At 37.9% G+C, this 22,379-nt stretch overlaps 1 long non-coding RNA gene across 4 annotated transcripts in view; it reads left to right on the plus strand.

The window, feature by feature from the left end:
* The window catches only part of LOC132210636 (uncharacterized), a 305,286-nt gene that overhangs the window by 158,002 nt on the left and 124,905 nt on the right, over positions 1-22,379 (plus strand). For all 4 annotated transcript variants that reach the window (XR_009446784.1, XR_009446786.1, XR_009446785.1 and 1 more), the window contains one exon: positions 15,562-15,684. This is a non-coding gene — a long non-coding RNA (uncharacterized LOC132210636). The remainder of the gene's footprint in view (positions 1-15,561; positions 15,685-22,379) is intronic.

The following is a 22,379-nucleotide window of genomic DNA, read 5'->3' on the forward strand; positions in this document are numbered from 1 at the left end:
AAATAACACCTGGAATTAACTGTCTAATATTAACTATAAGACTATTGTTCCACCTAGTTCACTAATCTCTTTTAGGAAAACAATCTCCTGACTTTACCTGGTCTGCCTACTTATGCAACATGGTTGACATGTAACTTCTCTCAGGGCAAGTAGAGTCATAGAGCTGTACAGGACAGTAATAGACCAATAGTAATAGGTCCAACTCACCTCAAGCAACCAGACATCACAATCTTACCTAATGCCATTTGCCAGCTTTGGCCCATATGCCTCTCAACCCTCCCTTTTCACATACCCATCCAGATGCCTTTTAAATGTTGTAATTGCACCAGCCTCCATCACTTTCAATGGCAGCTCATTCCATACAAGTATTACGTGTGGAAAAGTTCCCTCCCATGTCCTTTCTAAATTTTTCCCAGAGATTGGCAATAAATGTTGGCCTAGCCCATGAATGATTCATTTTTAATGTTTTACCATGGCTTTTAAACTCTGCTTATTTGCTTTATTTCTGATAAATCAGTACAAGTATTAAGAAAATTATGTAAATTGTTTATTGTAAATTAAGTTATATAAACTGCTATAAATCAAACTTTAAAATTTTTAAACTTTTAAATATTTGCAATCTTTGTTCGTCACTGACACTGGAGAAGAAATGTTCCAGAATTTGTTGGAACAGCGTTTGTTGTGGCATGACTGTTAAGTTTTGAGCCTTAATTTTCATTGTGAAAATTTATGATGGAGCAAATTTCTAGAAGTATAAGCGGATAATGGTGTGCTGGCATGGCCAGAGCAAAGGAGCATCAAGAACTATGGTGAACAGTGAGACTATTAGTTTTTGCATAATTATTTTTTGAATCATTGAGGAGCAATTTACTTCCCGCAAGAATGATAGACTAGCCTACAATTATTCCATTTCTGGACCAGAGTGGTTGAATGGCATCGCAGAAAGACAAAGTAAACCCAGGCAGCAAATGGAAAGCATACAGCTCATGACCTTTTAATGCAACAAGTATGGAATACAAGAGAAAGAAAACATTGTTGCAATTGTAAAAGTTCAAGACAGCTTTGGTGAGATCACTCATGATGACAGACTTGTTAGTATTACATTCTGGCAGACAAGTCCAAAGCGAGTTGGGCATAGTTTTTCACAGAATTGGCAGTTCTTGATCGTGTCATTGCTTGAGGGAATGTTAAAGCCAATTGGCCCTTGTGGTGGTAAGCACGGAAATTTGGTTCAGCATACTCCATGCTCCGAAGGACAATCTGCACCAAACTCACAATATACAACGTGCCTAGAAGAAGACTAGATGTAGACTACAGTATTTTCCCGGTGCATGAGTTTGTAAGGCATTTAAAAAAAAATGCCTTTGTATTGTTTATACTGGTCAAAGTATTGATGTTTGCTGAGAGACAGTTTCTTCATAAAATTTGGCCTGTTGTTTTCTAGAGGGTGAGCTCTTTGCTGTTGAGTGCAGGACCACAAAGGATTTCACTGCTTTTGACCTGTGATTGGATTTTCATAATGGACCTCAAGGTGTCTTTCATGGAGGTGCCGCAGAGCATTGATATGATCTATAGCATATTCAAGATTCCACACAAAGACCACGCATAAAATACTGTGCACAGTTTCAGGCTCCTCACTAAAGGAAGGTAATATTTGCATGGGTGCAACAAGGCACTTAGTTGATTTCTGGGGTGAGAATGTTAAGGAGTGATCAAGTAGTACAGGCTTATATTTGCTGCAAGTTATGAGGTTATAATGGAATGAATAGGTCACATCTAGCTCACCTGGAAGGGATACAAAGAAAATTAATCAGGATGTTGCCTGGGTGGGAGCATTTCAGCTATGAAAAGAGGACGGATAAGCTCAGGTTAAAATTGTGATCAGAGATAATGGGAACTGCAGATGCTGGAGAATCAATATAACAAAGTGTGTAGCTGGATGAACACAGCAGGCCAAGCAGCATCTCAGGAGTTCAAAAGCTGACGTTTCAGCCCTCTGATGAATGGTATGGGCGCGAAACGTCAGCTTTTGTGCTCCTGAGATGCTGCTTGGCCTGCTTTGTTCATCCAGCTACACACTTTGTCATCTTGGATAAGCTCAGGTTGTTTTCTTTGGAGCAGATTAAGTTGGAGGGGACCTGATATAAGTGTATATGATTATGCAGGGCATGGACAGGATGAATAGAAAGAAATTGATCCCCTGCGTCCCAGGGTCAATAACAAGGGAGGATTGTTTTAAAGTGAAAGGCAGGAGGTTTAGATTGTGGTGGGGATCTGGAATGTACTGCCTGGGAGGGTAGTTAAGGTGGGAATTCTCACAACCTTTAAAAAGTACTTTGATGAATACTTGAAGTGTCATAACATTAATGCTGGGGAGTGGGACTAATGTAGGTGGTAGTCTATATTGACTTTACTTACTCGATACGCTGAAAGGTCCCTTCTGTGCTGTGTGATTCTATGAAAGTCTACTCACCATATACAAGGTACAAGTAAAGAATATCTTCCACTTGGCTGGATGAGTGCAATTCAAGAAACTTGGCTATATTATAGACTAAGCAGCTGACGTGATATCTTGCACCTTAACATGACATTCAGTCTATCCACCAGCACTGCACACCATTTGTAAGGTGTGCTGTAGCAAGTCAGAAAGATTTCTTTGACAGCACTTGACCACAGCCTTGATGATCGAGATGGATAACGGCAACAGGTGCCCTGAAATACCATCACCTACGAGCTGGTCTCCAAACCACACCTCATCCTGACTTGAAACAGTATTGTTATTTGTTCATTGTCACTGGGTCAAAATCCTGGAGCTCGCTCCGTGCCCGCACTGTGAATGTACATACATCACATGGGCTGCAACAGTTCAAGAAGACAGCTCGTCATCAGCTTCCAAAGGGCAATAATGCTGACATTGCCAGTGACACTTGCATCCCAAGTACAAGTTTTTAAAACTAAAACAAAAATTCTAATTGAACCATATAAAATTCCTGGTGGGTGTGACAGTTGAAACAGTGAAGGGCTGTTCTCCTAGCTACAGAGTCCAGAACCAGTGGCATAAGTCTTAGCATAAGTAGATAACCATTGTAAGATTTAGATGAGACATTATGAAATTTTGGAATTCTGTAGCGCAGAGGACCGTGGATAGTCAGCCATTAAGTGAATTCAAGACTCAAGTTGACAGACCTTTGAACACATGAAAATCAAGAGATATGGCACAAAAGTGAGCTGGGATGGCAAACCATCCATACTCTCAAACAGAAGGGGCTTTTGCTGCTTCTGTTTTTTTTTGATGTTCTTGTGTGTTATTAGAAAGGTCAATAATCATGAGATCCCAATAAGACCTTCTATAGAAAAATGCATTTCCTTTAGTAGTGTAAATACAGCAGTTTCTTGAAATTCACAGGGAGGGTAATAATGAGCTCGTGCTTTCGCTGTTCAAGGAAAATCATTCAGGAATTTATGATGATTCATAACTTATGAAATATCTATTCCTTCTCACAAATTTCTCGATACTTGCATACTCATAATGGTATGCATAGTTGCAAATTTTGGGCCAATATACCTGGTCACATCAGCTCTAAATCAAGTTCTCTGCTTTGTTATCTCCTGCTAGATTATTCTACACTTTTTTTTGACAGAGCTTTATGTCATTACTCTCAGATTCTGCCATAGCGTTCCCACCTCTGAATCGGAAGGTTGTGAATAGGGTGTGCTGTATCCTTGCTGTCTTCGAGATGTTTTTCTTTTCTGTAGTGGATATAAAAGATTTTATGACACTATTTAAAGAAAAGCAATGAAGTTCTATTGGTACATACTCTGGTCAACATCTATTCATTAACAAATACCATAAAAATACTTCTAATTGGTCACTTAGATAACAAGATATAGAGCTAGATGAACACAGCAGGCCAAACAGCATCAGAGGAACAGGAAAGCTGATGTTTTGGGCCTAGACCCTTCTTCAGAAAATGACCTTTGGAGGGTCTAAGCCTGAAACATCAGCTTTCCTGCTCCTCTGATGCTGCTTGGCCTGCTGTGTTCAATCAGCGCTAAATGTTGTTATCTCAGATTCTCCAGCATCGGCATTCCCTACCATCTCTTTTAGTTGGTCACTGATCTGATTCTTGAATTTGGGGCCTTGCTGTGCGCAAATTGACTTGCACTTATCTACGTACATCAGTGGGTGCACTTTGAAAGAAATTTGTTGATTGTGGAATCCTTGAAATGTACTGTGGGCATGAAAGGTGCTATATAAATGTGAATTCATTCTTTAATGCCAGTTGGTGCTGAAAAAGCTGTTGGAAATGGTTTACTTGATAAAAGCATTGTTCTAAAATCTAAGCACGAAGTAGGAACGGAAGGACTGAGCCCAGGCTTTAGTTAAGCCAACAATAATGAAACGTTCTTCCTTGAATTGCATGTACAGTTATGGGTTGGGTTTGAGAGATAACCTTTCAGGACCAGTTGTCAAAACAATGTTTGTAACTGTGTTTTTTTCCCTTTAGGTTCTTGCTGCCGAGGCATGGAATATTAATGACATTGTTTATTCTCTTTGATTTTTCAGCTGATGTTGTGCGGTCTATTGATGAGAGACTTTTTTTGCAGCTACTGTACCATGTTTTGTATTTATTTGCATGTTTTTCGTTGATGTTAGGACATCTTGATGCATCTTCAGTGCAGGTACAAAGGAAAACATTGATGAAACGTGTTTTCGACAGTCAGTGTCACCTATTAAAAAGTAGGACTGCGATATTGTTGTCAAGTGTGTCACTATCTTTTCCTGGAAGAGTATCCATATTCAGCAAATTTCCTCTCAGAATACCAATCAAAACCCATAAAGTGGATCATTTATATGCCACTCCCCATTATAGAACAGCATGGAGACAGTTAATGAGAGGCATGGCAAAAGGAATATTTCCATGACTTTGTTCCCGTGCAGTCAGTGGCTGAAAGTGCTGTCTTGAGGGAATTATTTGAAAGAACAAAAGTGCTGTCTGAAATTTTTGTGCCACTGGTACTTCAGTCAACACAACAGCTTGCTGCAAAAAGAGTGTGCTACACATAGAGAGGCTTTTTATTGCTCTTTTTTAATCTTAGAAACCCAGCAGTGATGATAAAGGTATCTGTGACATTTGCAATTTTCTATGCACCAGCCCACTCCATTTTCTTCCTTAGTGCCACTTACATGGTACAGTAAGTCTGTACCATTGAGAATAATTACAGTCTGCATAAAATGAACAGTGTAATACGAACACAGCTTCCTGTAATTGCCTTTTCATTATTTGCTAACAGTGAGCTACTCAGTCATAAGGAAATAAAATTGCATAGTAATTGACTGACGATAGGAAGCTGAAACAAATTCCACAAATATGATAATTTTCACATAGCCATAACTCTTTTCCCCCTCCCCATTTTGAAGGAGTTCAAACCATTTATTCTGTTAAGTAAAACTACCATTGCCTGGATTGAAAGAAAATTGTAGTATTAACATTTGCATCTGTTTAGACTGGAACATCCCATTAGCGGTATTAGAAGTAGACCAAGGTTATTTTCCATTTTGTAACTGTAGCCTCTGACCTGAATTGGATTTTGAGCTTTGTTTGTTGCAGAAGCTATGTCATGGAAACCTGTTAGCTGTGGGCTAATTATTTTAACCTCTGTTTAGTTAACCTTAGGAAATATAAGATACTTACATAGGGGAAGCTATGCTTTTAGCACAAACAGATTTTCTAAATTAAGTATACTGTCTTTGCCAGAAGCTTTATCATTTAGATTTGTAACAAACCCTGCTTTTGTTCTTGGCTTGAGCTTTGCTAGATTACTGATCTGCTGATTAATAGATCATTATTTATATAGCTTACAGCCTTCCTTTTTTATAATTATGATTGTGTATCATAATTATCTAATATAGCAAAACCCAAATCAAATTAGTATTTCACGAACCAGACTGACATGATTGGTATGAATACCTGCGATACAACCCTACTAACATTTAACAGTAGAAGTCACTTATACTGCTTGAAGGATTTGTTTGTATTTTCTCGGTATGATGATTGCTATTCTGTAATTAGTTCCATAGGGACAGTACATGCTAACAGTTAAAGAATAATTACAGCCCATGAAATATTAAACTGCCTAACAACCTTTTGTTGAGAATTCACTGAGGATAATTTTATGCAACAAGTAATCCAGAGTTTTCATTCGGTATCATGGGCATGCTTTTCATACGCAAAGAACGGAATTTTGGACAGAGGTAAATAGGCTCTAATATGATAATATTTCAAAACATCAAAGTATGTTCAAGGCCAACAGTTTTGTTTAAATCTATCCTCATTTATTTTCATATGCAGTACATCTTGAAAGCCTGCACAATGTATATTGAGAATGAGCAAGAATGTAATTTTCCATTTTCACTTAACAAAATGTAAATGAAATTACCTCTGAGACGTTATATTTCTAGAGTATTGTATATTTATGCACTGTTGTTTTGATTACAATTTGGAATGTTTAAGCTTAAATCATTTTTAAGGAAAAATAGACCAAACCACGTAAGTCAAATTATTGTTGACAAGGCATTTCCAAACTTGGTGCAATTGTGATATTTTAAAGTTCCTGTTACCATCTTGTTTTAAATCCACTGATGCTTATGATTAGAATAATATTTTGAGTTGTTCACTTCCTGGGAAACCAATGCTTGGAAAGGAAAACCACCTGATATAAATATTTATTTTGGCAATTGTATTTTGCAACTTGGTTCAACACAAAACAAGATAATTTATAATACAGGTAGTCAATTATAAATCAGAGGTGGTAGCAATCACTATGAATTAAAAGCCCAAGGAGCTAAGAGACAGATCTTGTGCTGTTAATACAACCATTGCATTTCCTGTGCCCAGTTTATTCTTTTCCTTTCACCAGAAGGTTCTCAATCTCAAAGATAAAGAAGAATGAATTGAAAACTATGGACTTTATTCCATGTAATTTCCATGGATTTGATAACTTTAATTAGCAAATTATGAAGGTCATCTATGCTCATTGGATAAAGTCATTACAGTTGCCATTGTGAGATTGTTTTGTATCTTGACTATGTAATTGACAATTGGAACCTTTTTTAAGAAATAATAATAGGAATAATTATTATACTGTAAATGCATTTAAACTCTGCAATACATTAAATCAGTTTTCAATTCCTATGATCCTTTAAGTATCGAAATATAAGAACAGACAAAGTTGGCCTCCTTCATCACCGAATTGTTCTATAATTCCCACAGAGATTATAGCTATTTCCAAGATGGCTGTTGCAGCCACATTATTAACTCGAAAGTCAGTTTTGATCTAAAATAAAATATGCTGCATTTTTAAACTGAATTTGATTGGAGCTGTCTGTGATATTTAAAACCAAAAAATGTGAACTACATTCTAAGATCCCACATTGCTTTTATTTGATTCATTATTTCATCAACTGCATTTACCATTTGAAATAAATACTATTAATGCCAGGCAGAGAAATACCATATCAATGAGTGAAGTATTTGTCTGTTAATATCATCAATTGTAACTTTTAGCCTTTAGTTACATGAGAGTGGTTGGGGTGGGGGGGCACGGGGTGTTGTGGGGGAGTACAATGCATTTTCTCAATGAAGAAGAGTTGCACCTTTGAACCAATTTTAAAAATTATTTATTTTTCAATGTAAATAAAAGGGAAATACAGGATAAAGTTGATTCCATAGCCACTAAACACCAAGAGGAATTATTAATTCCTCCTCTTGTCACTACTGAAAAAAAATCAAACCATGAGACAGAACAGGAGAAAGTAGACAGAGATTGTGTCATTAGGGGCAGGAATAGAAGCAAGCAGTGTAGAATTTCATCTCAATAAAAACCAGAACTGTGGATGCTGTAAATCGGAAACAAAAACAGAAGTTGCTGGAAAAGCTCAGCAGGTCTGACAGTATCTCTGAAAAAAAATCAGTGTTAACATTTTGGGTCCAGTGGCCCTTCCTCTGAGGAAGGGTCACTGGGCCTGAAATGTTAACTCTTATTTTTCTTCACAGATGCTGCCAGACCTGCTGAGCTTTTCCAGCAACTTCTGTATGTGCTGGAATTTCATGTCACTGCCAGCACTCTGGTTTTACAACTCTCGAGTCAATTTCACAGAAGGGAAAAGAGGTTGACATGCTTTGATGAGGTAGTACAATGGAAATTAAGCCCCACTATTCCCAGAGTCATCACAAAATTTAAAGATTTTATCAAAGTACGTAAAGCTCCCCAGTTTACCCACATTCTAGGCTGAGGTTAACTGAAAACATGGGCCAAGATTCTGTATTTATCAAGAATTACTACTTATTACAAATACATTCTGGCTATAGGTAAACAACTACAAGCCATTAACATATAACTTGATTAGTTAAAATGCTAACCCTTTGTAAAAGCCTCGCTGCACACATACAGACAGATGAAAAAAAGCTTTGGTATTACAGGTATAGAGAAAAGCTGGTAAAGCAGTTCAATTTTCGACTGAGATGATCCTTTTACTTTTCAGGACTTGCTGTTTGTTGATCTCTATCTTTAGATGCTTTTCAATTCTTTGTAGGAAGTACAAAATGACTGGTTCACAAATTGTAAAATCTCTTCACTACTGCTCAAAAGCCACAGCTTATAGCAACTAGTGAGGGAAAATAAACTGGCTTTCTTCAAGTTGAGATATTTTTCACTGTAGGTAGATAGGAGCACACAGCCTCCTCTTTTAGAAGTCCAAAGGCTTCTGGCCATATCATTCATACCCACAAGCTCCTCAACTACCGAGGATAACTTATAGTTGAGAGAAGACCTTTTCACCACTGTTCCACAAGCCATTCAGCTACTTGTTGCAGGATGAACCTCACTTTGTATCATAAGCTGATGCCTGCCCATCTGCAGTAATTTTTCCCTACTGCTCAATAAAGAAGTAATGTAAACAGCACTCACAATGAGTGTCAGTGATTTTCTTTTTAATGAAGTGCAGCAATTCCTTCTATGGTCTCTTTTTAAAAAATATTCCATTTTCCATTCCAATCTGTAATCAAAAATATAAAAAATAAAAGACACTAATACTTGTCAATGGAAGCTGACTTGGATTTTTCAATTGCCTTCAAGTCCCTGGAAGCTGCAAGGGGCAGTTCAACTGCTTGGAAGCTGCCTTTTGATGTCAGATTTGTCTGCCTGGCTTCTGTATAGACTACTGCCCTGTGGTGGGTTTATTTTAATGATGCTAGCAAGCACAACACATTTGTAAGACTAGTTTTCAGGACCATGGAGGTGGTCCAGAATAATTGGCTGGGCCTGGCATCAAAAACTCCAGTTACATCTTATTAAACAAAGTTTAAGATTTTCAGTAGTTTTAGCATTGTGAATAGTGCATGAAATACTGAAGTTCAAGTCAAATTATTCATTGCTTTGATAGCCTTTGTGAAGATTGCAACAGCACAATCTGTGGTGGAGCAGAACACCACAGAACTTCCAGATCTCTGCAATTAACTGCACATATGCAGATGCCAATACTGGCATTGTATTATACAGTAATAATGGCAAACATTGACAGCTTATTTGCCAAAACATCTATAATTGCCTGCCACTTTTTCCCAGGGTTACTTGTTCGAAAGTTGCGGTTAATCAGAAGAATGACTATTTGTAACACATTGTGGATCCAAGACTGACCCTCTCCCAATAATTTCGCCAGATCTGAAAAAATTGCTGATAAAATATTTGCTATTTGAGAACAAAAATAATATGATTAAAGTTTATAAAGACTACATAAGAAACTGTAGAGAACCACTCCTGGCATCGACATGTTCTGAAACTTTACTTTTAAAGTGTACTCACAGTTATAAACATATGAATTCATAATTCCAGCAATAATGATATCTCCAGGAAACAATTCTTTTTGGCAGAAGCTAATTATTAAGCAATTCAATGTTTGCAGATGACCAATTGAAATTTCCAAATTGGCACCAAATATGGAGACTCTTCTCTCTTCCTTGCTCCTCTGATAATACCCCAGAATCCATCAATGAGCCAATACTCACATTCCAACCCCTGCACTAATTCTACCAAATTCAGGTTCTGTCTCATTGATGCTGTGAATCAGAGGATAACCTTTATCCCTCTACTGCCAAATGTTAGCACTTACACCTCAATGCTACCAATTATCAGAACCATTATAACAGAAATACCTAGACCCAAAACTGCATTGAAGCACAGATATATGCCTTGATTGACTATGCCTATCCTGACCTAGTAATAGTCAAGACCACGTGTTTGTAGTTTACATCAAATAATGAACAATCAGTCTTGAATTCCCAAGACACAGTTAAAAAGCATAGAATACTTAAATTAATTATTTTAACTAATATGTAATGTATATAATATTACATGACATCCTGATTTCTTTTTATTTGTTCTCAGGATGTGAGTAGTGCTGGAAAGGCCTGCACTTGTTGCCAGTCTCTGACTGTCCATGGGAAGAAACTAATGGGTACATTCATAAGTGCATACAGTCCACGTGATGTGGGTACACCCACAGAACTGTTCGGGAGAAAGGGTGAAGTTCTAGGGCTTTTAGACAGTGAAGTTGAAGTTCTAAAAAATAGTTCTAAGTGAGGAAAGTGTGCGCACACATTCCCAGTATACAATACGCCCACAATGTGCTGATGATTGTGAATGTTGAAGATTACAGGTGGGATGCTAACTAACTGGGCTGTTTTGTGCTAAAAGATTGAAGTTGTTGAGTGGTGTTCGAGTTACATGCATCCAGCTCAGTAGCAAGAATTTAGTCAGACTCTTGGCTTGTGTCTTGTAGATATTGGACAGACTTTGGAAATACAGGTGGTAAATTACTTACAACAGCATTTGACCTATGATTATAGCCACAGTACTTTTATGGCTGGTTCAGTTAGATTTCTGGTCAGTGGTAACCCTGTGAATGTTTGTAACGGGGAACATCAATGATGTTAATACTAATGTTAATGGAAATGGTTACATTCTGTTTGTTGGAGATAATCATTGCTTGATACATATTAGCACAAATGTTACTAATCATTTATCAACCCAAACATGAACATGGTCCATTTCCTGCTGTGTACGGGCTTTGTTATATGAGGATTTGTGAAACAGACTGAAAACTGTACAATTGTCGATGAAAAAAGTTCCTTCTGGTTTAAATTGACTTGTACATTGCTCAAGCACTTTAATGCCACTGTTGTTCAAATGCTACCTTGATGCTGAGAGCAGCTTTTCTTGCCTCTGAGCTTTGCTGTCCCGGCTTGGATCAAAATTGTTATGAGATCAGGAGTTCACTAACACTGGTGGAAATCAAACTGAGCAGCAGTGAGTAGGTTATTGTTGTGTAACTACTACTTGATAACACTGATACCACTCTCCATCATTTAGCTGATGATTGAAAGAAGACTGATGGTGCAGCAGTTGGCTGAGGTGGATCTGTTATGTGGCTTGTCTCAACTACCTGCAAATGATTTGAAAGGCAGTGGCATGGATGGCTGAGGATTTTTAGAGAAACAGTCACTGATCTGTGCACTCTACTTCTGTGCCCATCCCCCAAGCCAGTGGCTCCTTCAGGGATCCACGGAGGAGATGTGTGACATATCACAGGTAACCACACACAGCAGAATAGAAAGACCTTGAATGCACTGTTCAAAAGTTCTGGAACATTTGTATCTTTCCATTCGGTGCAGAGGGCCAGCAACAAGATCGGTGGACAAAGGTGTCATTGTCAGTTTTCCACAGCTACAGAACGTCATCAACTGCATGAATGTGGTGATCAGAAATGTCTGCAAATAGCCTTTCAAACTTCATAAACAGAAAAGACTCACTAAATGTGCAGTTGTTCTGGGACCGTAGTTGTGCATGGTTTCCAGAGAGCTTTCTTTATTCATACATTCTTCATAACTCTCAGGTACCATAGTTATTCAAGTCCTACACTTGTCACCAGGGTTGGAGTTTGGGAGGCAGGGGGTTTTCAGTCATGACTGGACATGACAGTCATGACCTCAGCCAGCAATACTCAAACTCAGGCTGAAGAGCACTGCAGTGTTTCCATCAGGGTTACAATACAGGAGACCTTCAGAATGTAAAAACCGTCCAGTTTGTGTCTTCAAGAATTTTGAGGATTATAGTTATCTGCTGTACCTGCACAACCTAGCAATACAGAGGGAATGGACTTACCAGCATCAGACATATAGGAACCACACTCATCAGCTAAGGATGATGATAGGATACATCAGAGTGGGAAGACCTGCATGTTGGAGTTTTAGTATAACGTGAAGAGATGCATGAGGGAGGCTCAAAAGACACTCTGTATAGGTTTCAGCAAGCACAGTGCCTTTCACAACCAATCAGTTCTGGGTCTTGCACCCAAGTGAGCCCTGCATTTTCACCTGAAATCAAATCACCAATGAATGCAAACAAGCGTCTTCATCTTTGCTACCACAGTCATTGAGGTGAGGGACAAAGATAGAGGAGGCGGGAAGGAACCTTTCTGCTCGGTGGATCTACCTAGGGACATTGACCTAAGGTAAAGGGAAGGAGAGTTAGAGGGGATGTGAATAAAAAAAATTTCACTCAGAGGGTGGTGCAAATTCAGAACTCACTGCCTGAAAAGGTGATAGAACTAGAAACCCTCTTAATGTTTAAGGAGTATGTAAATGTACATTTGCAGTGCCAAGACACACAAGGCTATAGGCCAAGTGCTGGAACATGGGATTCATTAAGTGCTTGTTTTTTACTGGTGCAGAATCAATAGATCAAAGGATTTTCTTTCTGTGCTGTAGATCTTTATGACTGTATGATTCAGTGACACTACTTGCCTTTCAGAAGTTCCACTGATCACACAAGCGATTACTCTGCTAACCATGTCCCACCATATGAATAAAGTAATTAAGGCAATTTAGTCAAACAAATAATGCAATCTGACATTGGAGCAGCTGTGCCAACTTCATTCAACTACCAGCTCTTAGGTTTGTAATCATGATGATGTGGCATGATCCTGTCTTTTTATGTTCTTTCTATGAGAAAAAAAGGATGCAGAACTCTAAGCAGAAAAGGAAATCAAATTTCAATCAAATATCAATACGATGGACATATAATCTCCGTATCAAGTAGCATTCCTCTGACAGACAATGAAATCTCCTGAGTTACATCAACACTCACATTCTCTTACCACTTTTACCATGATGGAAGTATGGGCATGCAAATTCTGGTCCACATGCATCCAGGCCTCATGATGCATCTGCTGATGAGCCTTACACTGCATTCTATTGCTTGCCAGCGCTACCTCACTGAGAAACATTGGTTGTTGTCTATTTAAAACTATAATAATCTATCACCACCATTCTGCTCCCCTGTTGTATCGTAAGTGATTGAGCCTTTTCGTGCATTGTACCCAATTGGACCCCAGAACTGCGAACTTCCACTACAGTCTCCATCAAGTTTCTTTTGTCAGATGGGATAATCTCCAGATGTTGTCATAGGAGAAGAAACCCTGCTTCACAGACAGCCTAGAGGAGGACTTTCAAGAGGCAATATGAATGACAAGCTTGAATGGAAAGGTCATGGTGATGTCCCAAGGGTCATTAGTAGAGAGAAAGTCTGTGAAGTCCAGCTGAAACCCTTGGCCTCAGCAGTAGAGAGGAAGGTTGAGGTCAGTGATGTTCCTGGTGTTTATATCAGTCTCTGCCATACCAATGCTTATGACTTGTAGGTGCTGCAAGCATGTCCAGCTGCTGCTTAACAATGGCACCTGGATCTCAGAAACTGTTACCTGACAGCATGTTCAGCAACGTCCTGCTGGCCACTGCCACATATTTAGCCACATTGCACACCTCCACATATACTTCATTGCTACCATTGGAAGTTCTGAAATGGACCCAAAAGTGGCTGGGACCAAGCCAGAAGAACAAAGTTATGGTTGTTTTTCTCTCCAGATATTTTCTGACCTGCTGAGTATTTCCAACATTTGTTCCAGATTTCAAGCAACTGCAGTTTTGCTTTTGTAGGACAAGGCTCTTGTTTCCCAGCACTCTGGAAATGTGCCTCAAATTCAACTACAGTACAAACAGAGATTTCTGAATTCTCAAAAATCGGCTCATGTGGAGTTAATCATGTATGTGACATTACAATGTGGAAATTTTGTCTCTCCTGTCCTTTGCAAATGAAACTTGTACCAAAAAAGGCAACGGAAATGAATATGGACAATCTGAACTGAGTTGTTGGTGTGCATGATTTCACTGTAAAACTTTTCATATAACGAAATTATTTGATAATTTACAGTAGCATGGCTAGTGTGAAAAATAAAATGCCATTTTAGTACATTAAGGAGTGTTCTTTTGGAGTTGTAATTGAGCATCAGTTATTGGAGAGAGTGCTTTCTGCTTGAACTTACAAAATATCTCACCAGATGTTGGTTCTAACACAAGGCACTGGCGAACTAACTTGTTCCTCTCTAGTATTTTCTCAGGATGATGAACACAATGTTCATAACTCAAGATGATAATTAGAAAGCGTATGAAAGAAGAGGTGTAGGCTTTAGGATATTGCAGAACAGAAATAGGCCATTTTGAATCTCTGAACTTTCCTTTCCTCTGCATGAGTCACTTAATTGAGGACTACGCTTCTGCTCTGTCTTTGCAATCCCACACCCATTTCTCAAAAAGCAGTGCAATTTTAAAAAAAACATATTATGGAATCTGTTTTATTAGTTTACATTTTACCAATAAAATTGCATTTTCAAAATACTCATTATGACCACTTTACTGTGTATTGGCAATTATATTGTTTGATATTAACATTAATGTTGAAGGATGCTTGATTTGATTTTAATTGAACAATTCAGACTTATTGCTGTCATGCAAATAACAACGCAGAAAAATGTTAATACCTTTTCATTGTGACTTGTGGTGTTATGCTATATTTCATTATAAAAGATACTTCATTTTAACAATGTCATGTCATTGAGGTATGAATACTCAATGAAGACTATTGTATGTTTTCTATGTAAATTCTTTATTTGATTTAGAATGACTATGAAACAAATGTTAAATTAGTTTATAGTTTCATCAAGTGGAGATATTCTGGCCGTGTGTTAATATTGCACAAGTTTAAATCAACTTTTCTTCAGTTATGTTTTTATTAATGGTAACAAAGCAAGGATTTAGTGACCTTATCTGATCACTATCTTAGCAAATCTTGTTGTAAGTCCATGTGTCAAATGAAAACAGGATTGAACTTTGTCATGAAGGCCCCTGTGGTAAAATAGCCTGCCAACATTCACTGTTCAGGCTCTCACATAAATAAATGGCAGTATTTACAATAAAGATGATGACTACTTGTGGAACTGCATCCCAGCAAGATATCAGTACTTTCCAGAGAAGAGGAGAAGGGAGAGAATTAGCAAGAGATAAGAAGAACTTTGTTGAACTTTGTTCTTTTTAAGGGAGAAAAAAAGGTGTTCATATCTATTTGAATAAAAGGGCATTGAACTTAATGCATTTCTTTGATTATCTGTAGAATAACCACAAATCAGAACTGAAAAAGTATGACACCTGGTGGGACCTGAGCTGTGATGCACAATTGCTGAGAAATGAAATGAGGCCTCTTGTGAATTAAGTTGATGCAGCTGTGTCTTTAAAGGTAACTATTTCAAACTTTTTTGATTAATGTTTACAATAATCGCATAAATGCTAGAATTCAAAGCCAAAAATACAAATAATTCTGAGCAGGGATGTTTTGGGAAATACAATATGTGCAGATACATTGCAAATCATGTTACACTGCCTCTGAAATACCTTAGGTCAGAATCCTGACTGTTATCTTGGAATTGTGCCTAAGGGTATTCACGACCAGAGTTTGTGGGATCATTGCAAGAATACTTCATTGTATAGGGTAAAGAGCATTTTGGATCCTTCCTGCTCATAATCTAGAAACTCTAACCTATGCATGCCTAAGGGGAATTGGCTGCCAGAATTGCTCATGTTTTCCTGTTATCAATGGTCTATTTTACTACTGGGCATGGTGGCCACTAAGATATTTGGAAAAAAATGAAATTTATCTGGGTGAAGTTCACATGGTTTCTGGAGTCATTTTTCATGTTCATAATGAGCCAATGTTTCTCAACCAGTGTGTTAGCTGCCATATAAACATCAGGTCCCACAAGAATCTGAGGAGGGAGCCCCTGAATTAGGAAGTCTCAGCCTCCACTCTGTCCTTTTCAAATATTTATAAAAAGTAGTCAGGGGCCTACTAGAAATTGCAGAGACCTGACACGTCCAAGTGTAAGTGTTGAAAATGTGAACTCAAACAGCTGAACACCATGTTGTTTGATTTGTGCCGTGTAGTTTTCAGTTTTTATTGGATGTATGATGAGCCTTTCACATTTCTCCATTAACATTAGTTATGGTTAGTTATATTGTTCAAATTTATTTCTCTGGATATTTATTTTTGTGTTTGTACATTGATTGTATAAAAGTGTAATTACAATTGTGTCATCATGCAATTTAAACTTTAGAAAATCTTATTTATTATTTACCTCCAATATCAGCTGCTAAAACCCTTCAGGCAGAAAGGTGATTCAGATATAAGCCACACCTTATCATTTTTATAAGGTTTTAAGTGATGCTTTATAAATAATTTGCCTTTGCAACAATGAAGAAAGAAGTTGCAGTGATGATTTTGAAATTAGTTGATTGATTGGGTTTTGATATCATCTTCAGAACTTGTGTCAACTATGATTAATGATGTGTAGCAATCTGTTGGTTAATTTAACTCATTTCCTGGTTATTTCGTGAATTCCTTACAAGCAAACTATTAAACTTACACACACGCACGCACGCGCGCAAACACACACACACACACACAAACACACACACACACACACACACACACACACACACACACACACACACACACACTATATATATATATAAATAACATGCAAGTGAGATTTAATGCAAAACTCTTATTTCGTGCAGCTGGTGGTACAATTTTGCTTTGGAATTGAACTGGAATAAACCAGTCATCTAAATCACTGCCCATCACCTAGAAATACATTTGAATTAATTTCACGGATGGTTGCTGAATGCTGGCACCAAATATTCCATTCCCAGTATAGTTAGCCCTTACGTAAAGGAGTAGAAAAAATGTAAGCTTCTTCCTTACCTTGCCATTGCTGCAGTTTTCCTGTGCTTTTCTCCTTTGTGTGCTTGATACGAAACTCTGCCTCATTTAGTCTCTTTTTCCATGTCACTGAACTTTCATATTGGTAATACTACATTTTAATTTTTATTTCTCTCTCTTTACTGGGCTTCTCGTTTACCTAAGTTGTCACATTAGATTGCTAGGTCCCTGTTTCAGACATCCATCTTAATGAATGCTCGTCAGCTCAATGCCTCCAAAAAGTAATCAAGGAACCAGGGAAGAGTTTAAAAAAGAGACTGCTTAAACAGTCAGAAGAAATTCATGTCAGGAATTTCTGATTTCTATTCAGAAATTCTGAATTAAATTCTTGCAAGTTGGTCTCTTGTAGCATTGTTAATGGATAAAAATAAAATGTGCCACTTTCTCTTCTGCATTTTGTGTCTGTTCTCACGAGTAGTGCTTGTTTGTTATTGCATCTGTTTTTAAATTTGCTGTTAAACTTTTCAATTCTGGTTTTGTTTGCTGCATCCCACGTCATTGCCTGCTGTGCACCAATACATTTTATCAAGGTATAAGAATCCGAAACGGTTAATATTGAGAAGTAGCTATCATCGAGGTCTACCTCGTAGTCTTATGTAACAGTATTTATCATGTCAGTGTAACTTTTATATAGTTACTGTGTTTAAAACAAGATCCTCTGCTCATTCAACCACTCACGCTTAAACAATATGATGGGCATTTGTGAGAATTCATCTTACAACACAAGACATGTTACTGTCAATGTTGGCTAGATACTTTTGTCCCAGTATGGGGAGTATGAAGTGACAAAGTCAATCGTGATCTCATGTACAGGATCAAGACAAATTTGAAAAGCAGCAGTTAAAAATAAGCATACAGGAGATATTAAACATTTTATGAAAAGAGTGCAATAAAGGACAGACAAAAATGATAGGGTAGTTTTGAAAAAATGCAAGATCAATAGTTCGACTGTTGCAGAGAATAGGATCCCATATATGAGTGCTGACTGCAAGACCAAACAAGGCCTGAAAATACAACGGAATCTGTGCACAAGACAAAAAGACATGGATCAGATTGTATCTCAGAAATGGAACAGTCGTCTGAGAATGAGCAACACCACACAAACAATAATATAAGTTTAATGATTTTTGAGGAATTCATTAACTTTTATATTTTTTTCTATGGATGCCTTAAAGCTTTGTTCAATATGTAGCAATTGTGGATTTCTTAGAGATTTACCAAGAAATAGAATTGATGAAAGCTTGACAACAGTTTCCTATCTTCTGAGCTATAATTTCATGCTGCAAATGAAATTCAGAAATGAGTATTAGTTGTTTGGACTCTTGCCTCTGTAACAGAAGGTGGTGGGTTCAAGTTCCACCCTAGGAGTTGAGCACAAAAATCAAGGTTCACTGCAATACTGAGAGATTGCTGAACTGTCAAAGGTGTCACTTTTCAAATGAGATGTTAAACTGAAGTCCCATCTTCCGTGTCATGTGGATTTAGAGGATGCCATAGAGTTATGTGAAGAGAAACATGTCACTTGTCACTGTCAACCTGGACAATCTCCTGATCAACAACACAAAAGCTGATTATCTTTTGTTGCATATTGCATCGCCATTGTGTGAGCTTACTGTGCATAGTTGGCTGCTGCATTTCATAAATTACAAAAATGGTTACTCCTCAGTACTTCATGGATTGCAAGGTAGCTTGGGAAGTCCATAGGCCATGCAAGACCTAATATGAATGCAAATCTTTCTTTCCAACTACAACCAAAAGTTGAAGCCATTTTTGAACATAACATGAGCTTGGCGATTGAAATTGTAGTCATTGAATTTGTCACCATATTGTGCGATCTTTGATAATTTATCTTTGAATGAATTTATGTAAGTAAGTTATTTACTTTGAGTCAATGACAGTGTATGATGCACTTCCTTTTTCTCGCACAGTAAGATTTATTGTGCTTCCCTACATAGTTAATATAAGCAAGAGCTTTCATTATGTTTGGAAATTTCATACAAAAAAGCTACTACATTCTCTGTCAGAGATGATGAGAACTGCAGATGCTGGAGAATCCAAGATAACAAAGTGTGAAGCTGGATGAACACAGCAGGACAAGCAGCATCTCAGGAGCACAAAAGCTGACGTTTCGGGCCTAAACCAGCAGGCTTTAGGATTTAATTTGAGAAACTCAAGCAGCATTCCACAACTGGAATCTCAATTAAAAAATGAGATGTAACATATATGATATGGAAATTGTAAAGTATCACTTTACCATGAAAACATTGAATGCTGCAGAGATTTTTTTATTGTCTCAAAACATAATTTCAGTGGCCGTAAGCAAATATATTCTGATGGAACTGAAGGAAAATAATCAAGCACCCTGAATCACGTAGGGAATAGTACAAGTATGACTAATAATGGGTTCTAGCACAGATTGTCAGCAGTGCATGACAAGGCCCAAGATCATCTGGGAGATAGTAATTGAAATATTTTGCCTGATCGACAAATGCAAGTATGGACACAATTGACCCGAAACTGGCAGGGACCATGCAAGTTATTCAACTGCTCTGAATTTTATAACACAGCATTTACAAACATTCCTAAAATTTGTGCAGTTGAATAGATTTTTTAAACTAATTTTAAAACGTATCAGAGAAAGCTATTACAAAACTAATGGGGCTGATTGACTGCTCTTTTTGTTGCTTCTAGCCACATTTCATTCTCGTAACTTGCCCATGTAAAACCCATGTTTCCCTTTGACTTCAATATTATTTTATTAAAGCAGTCAAAAATGCTTAATTCCTTTGGTATTGCAGTCCCTGCGCATCTTTTTTTATCCTCAACACCTTGTTAATTTCTTGTTTCTCACCTGATTTTATTTCTAATCTCCGCTTAGCACCTCACCCTGTATTCGCTTTATAAAATTGAATTGGCCACCACATATAAGGAAAATATATGTAACTCCTAAAATCCTGTGATTCAACCATGGTCATTCAAACTTCTATGTCACATGCTGTAATCCTTCATATTCTTTTAATCAGTGTTGCAGTAAGTGGTTGTAAGTTGAGACGTACTTTGCCAGGGAATTTAGTATTCCCTAGTTTGCCCTTTTGTTTAGTTGATAGGTCATTCATTGTAAGGTTTTTGGAAATCTTAGATCAGAAAGGGATTTACAGTATATTTAAGCTGTTCTGACGCCTGAATTTCCCTCAAGAATTCTTCAGTTATCCATACATCTGATTTTTCTTCAATGTTTCCACACAGTATTAATAGCCTAGCTAAAAGTTGCTACTTAGAATTAAATGAAATGCTCCCATGAATCTGGCTTCCCGAACCACAACTTTCATTTGAAGAAGAGAAAGAATTTGGCAGTTTCTCTTTTTAAGTCAAATGGATCTTGCTTTTAGATGATCAAAAGAAATTTTTCTTCCTCGCGTACTTAATTCTATCCATGAGAAATAGAAGTCAGGGGTTCTTGAAATTCCAGGCTTAGACTGTAACTAGTTACAGGGCAATTAACAAACTATCGGTAACTCTGGTTTAAACACCTTTAGGTGTTTTTTCACTTGATACTTCAATTTTGCTATGAGGAACTGAACCATTCTTTGAGATTTCTATGTTAGTGTTTCATTTGCTTTTTTTAGGTCTTGAAAATAAGCTTTGTTTTTGCAGGCTTTTAGGTGGGATACTTACCTTAATCCTCTTATGTTTGTGTGCCTGGAAGTCAGACTGTTTGAATGGCTTAGGATTTAATGATTCTGACATTGCTGGAATTTTGAGGTCAAACAAACTTTTTTTTGTTGATTCTATATACAATTGTATATTTTTACGTTTCGTATTGGCAGACTTAGGCTTTTCCATTTAAATCTAAAATAATAGTGGGTAAATAATACATACAATGGTGTGACTTATTTATTCTTCCAATATTTATTTTGCTAAACAAAATTGTTCAGTTTAGAATAGTGAGAATGATAGGAACAAAAGCAACAGACATTCATCCAGTTCCATTTTCATCCCTTTTCCACAAGAACACAACATAAATCATTGATGAGATAGGGAAGATAGTTCATATGTATGAGTGGACATGTGTGCGACCATTTGAAGCTGGAACTTTTTGCTCTACTTTGCATTCAAGAATGTCTCACCTAAGCGATAGTCGGAAGAAATGGGAGGGGATGCACCCCACTTCAGCAACTGGGAATCTCTACATCCTAAATTGTTTTCTGTGAAAGATACTATTTGCTAAAACCTCCAAGTAGCAACCAATGCAGAGGATGACCTGTCACATGAATATAGCAGGGTATAGTGGAAGTTCACTGGTACCATACAGGAAAAGATTCCATAACCTACTGCACTCCAGCATGTTAAGTTTTTCAGCACAAGCACTGAGGCCCAAGTGCTGTTTTGAAAGTGAATTCTACACCTGTTGTAGGTGACCTAGCACATAATTCCTCTATGTTATAAGAGAAGAATGTTAAGTAGAATTAGGTTTATTGTCTCATGTACCCAAGTACAGGGATACATGAATGTAGTGAAAAGTGTGCAAATTGCTGTTTCTATCACCATCTAGGTACCAAATCTTAGGTATAAATTAGAAAAATAATAAAAAAGATACAAGTTCAACATTATAGTTTTTTTAAAGCAGGGAGCCCACAGTGGACATCACCTCGAGGCCATGAGTCTGAACTGGGCTATCTCGAGGAGGCCAGAGCTCTGTGCTAGGCTTCCTTGAGCCCAGGAGTCCCCAGTGGACTTCCTCAAGGAGTCCAGGAGCCCACCCTTCAGAAGGCTGGAATATGCGCTGGACTTCCCTCAAGGAGGCCAGAAGTACAAGCTGAGCTTCCATAAGCCCAGGAATCTGAGCTAGGCTTCCTTAAGAACCAGCGTACATGCTGGGCTTCTTCAACACCCAGACTCCGTGCTGGGCTTCCTCAGGACCTGGAGTCTGTGCTGGGCTTCCTCAAGAACCAGAGTCTGTACTGGGTTTCTTCAAGACCTGGAGTTCATACTGGGCTTCCTCCACACCTAGAGTCTGTGCTGTGCTTCTTCAAGACACGGAGTCCCTGCTTGGCTTCCTCAAGACCCAGAGTCCCTGCTTGGCTTCCTCAAGACCCGGAGTCCCTGCTGGGCTTCCTCAAGACCTGTTGTCCATGCTGGGCTTCCTTGAGACC

Source organism: Stegostoma tigrinum, chromosome 16 (genome assembly GCF_030684315.1).
Source record: "Stegostoma tigrinum isolate sSteTig4 chromosome 16, sSteTig4.hap1, whole genome shotgun sequence".
In the NCBI taxonomy this organism is placed as follows: Eukaryota; Metazoa; Chordata; class Chondrichthyes; order Orectolobiformes; family Stegostomatidae; genus Stegostoma; species Stegostoma tigrinum.